This window comes from Canis aureus, chromosome 10 (assembly GCF_053574225.1).
Source record: "Canis aureus isolate CA01 chromosome 10, VMU_Caureus_v.1.0, whole genome shotgun sequence".
Classification (NCBI taxonomy): domain Eukaryota; kingdom Metazoa; phylum Chordata; class Mammalia; order Carnivora; family Canidae; genus Canis; species Canis aureus.
Genome location: NC_135620.1, coordinates 74,903,937 through 74,906,578, shown reverse-complemented (window position 1 = coordinate 74,906,578; position 2,642 = coordinate 74,903,937). Strand labels below are relative to the sequence as shown.

At 45.1% G+C, this 2,642-nt stretch overlaps 1 pseudogene; it reads right to left on the bottom strand.

Moving 5' to 3' along the window:
• Window positions 1–1,749: 1,749 nt before the first annotated feature.
• LOC144321811 (large ribosomal subunit protein uL11 pseudogene) lies at window positions 1,750–2,333 on the bottom strand (annotated as a pseudogene).
• Window positions 2,334–2,642: the final 309 nt, after the last annotated feature.

Genomic DNA, 2,642 nt, shown 5'->3' with positions numbered 1-2,642 from the left:
ACCTGAATCATAATCTTTGAAGGTAAGAACTAGACAAGTATTGCTTCAAGTAAAAATTTTAGTAACTTTAGGAGACATACAGAAAAACGAGCTCATAGAGAATATGCAGCACGGAGTATTTTCACAATGTAAACATACTGTGTGCAGAACAAAGCAACCCCTCCCGCCCCCGGGAGTCCCCTCGTGTATTTTCCTAGTCACGACCACCCCGTTCTGCCCAAGCATGACCATCATCCCAACTTTAAATAACAAACATTAATTTTCCTTCCTTTTGCACTTTATGTAAATGGAGTCATTCTGTTGACATAGTTCTGTGTCTAGCTGCATGTGACGTTCCTGAGATTCATCGATATGTGGAGGATGGAAGCTATTTGTCCAACCTTGTTGCTGTAGGTATCTATCCATTGCATGTCTAGGGCGCAGTTCATTTGGCCAATCTGCTCTTGATGGCTGCCTTTTCCATTCTTGGCTATTACCGGTGCTGCTGCTACTAACATTCTTGTATCAGTCTTTTGGTTAGCAAACCGTACGCCTTTCTGTAGAGTGTCTACCTCGGAGTGTAGCTTCCTATTCACTCTGTGTGCAGGTCCAGCTCAGCAGATCCGGGAATGTGTCTTTTAAAATTCCCAGGTGATTCTGAAACTATCAAGGGTCGAGAAACTCTGCATAACCCTATGTCACTGCCCTCATTTGGAACGTCGCTGTTGTTACTTTCTGGAATATAATTAAGTCACGATAAAGTTCTATTGAGAAGGTTTTGCCCTATTACTAAAGACAACCTCTCTTCCACCCTCCAGTCCTCCATCCCATTTCCCCGAACCAAGGCATTCTAATTTTTGTTAATGCCTAAGTTTCAAAGGCTGGCGGGTCCTGGAAGAAAAAAGAGCCTGAATGCTTCTGTCTCTTATTCTTGGAAAAAGAAAGATTTTTGCCATTGCAAAGAAGAGAATAATGTAATAGCATAATTTTTGGCACCAAATCTCTTCGTTGCTGAGGACCCATGAAAGGAACTGATGGTGTTACAGCAGATAATAAGCACACAAAATGCATAGTACATAGCGTGGCTCTCAATAAATGGTCCTGTTATTATGATTATGATTATTGCTATCATCAGTAGTAGCAAAGAAGTGAAAATATGCTGGGGCTGTGGGTTCTTCATGAAACAGATCTGGCCAATCCTTCCTGAATCCTCTCAACAGGTCCCATGGGCCAGGCTGTCTATGGCACCAGGAGTTCAGAGGGGAACAAGCCAGGTTGTCTTGAAGACGCTCACTGTCCAGGGGAGGGGGCTGCTGTTATCTCTGAGCTTGTTGAGTCCATGTGCTATGTGGTAGAGGGAGGGCACTTAAAAATGTGGGAATTTCAGAGAAAGCCAATCCCCACTGTCCCAGGAATGTAGGAAAGCAGATTCCTACTGAGGAGAGGCCACAAGCTTTATTTCCTACTCAAGGGATCTGTACACAGAGACCTTCTCAGAAACTATATACATTAGTCAGAGTGATTTTCATCTCAAATTAGAGAATAACTTAATTTAACTGAGAAAGAGGGGGTGGGAGACATTGTTGTTGAGAGGTTTCCAGTGCACAGATGCTTAGGACAAACTGCACCACTGGGCTTCAGGCAAGGGGAGTGGGCAGCTCCAAGGATGAACAGGTCTCAATGTTCTGGTTCCTCTGTCTCGTCTGTTTGCTTTCAGCCCCATCTCGTTTTCTTCTCTACCTCTCTCACACGACTTCTTCTTCTTCTTCTTGGTTGTCAAATGATCCTTTGTTGAAATATTTTCCTTTATAGTTAACTCACTGGACATTCCACTGCACCACTATTGATGTCATCTATGATGTCATGAGGGTGATGGCCATCAACATTGCAGCCCACAGACTGGGCAGTCCCCAGGATTTCTTTAATGGTTCCAGAGAGTTCTCTGGCTAAAGATCGGTGTCGCATCTGTCGGTCAATATTGACAATCTCATCAAAAGTGATATTTCCACTGTGCTCAATGTTTTTCTGCTTCTTTCTGTCTCTTGATGTTCCTTGAGGGCTTTGATAATCAGGGCAAAGGCAGAAGGTACCACTTCAATCTGGGCCTGTCTGCTCTGAATGGTCAGTTTCACTGTAATCCTTAGACCCTTCCAATCACCAGTTGCCTTGGCGATGTCATCACCAACCTTTTTTGGAGACAGACCCAACGGACCGATCTTCGGGGCCAGGGCAGACATGGCACCGACCTCACCACTGGTGCACCTCAGGTACACGACTTTGATCTCGTTGGGGTCAAACTTAGGCGGCATGGTGGAGGCAGCTGGTGTTGGATGAACCCAGATTCAGGATGACCGAAGACCTCTTCTTTATCTCCATCTCTCAGATTCTTCATCTCTTGGTGCCTCTACCCCTTTCTCTTCTCTTCCCTCCAGACCCTCCACTTACTCACAGTTTCTGCTCCTCAGAACTTTAGCCTTGCATGGATTGTTGGCTTGCCACAGGCCTTAAATCTGGCACAACTCAGCCTCAAGAGCTCCGTGCTTTCGTGCCTCCTGTTCCATGTGTAGCTACATTTTGTGTCTCAGTTGATCTCTCAGAGTTCACCATTTGAATCACAGATGGGTTCCCATTTTATAGAGGGCTTCCCTGAGTTTGGAGCCCAA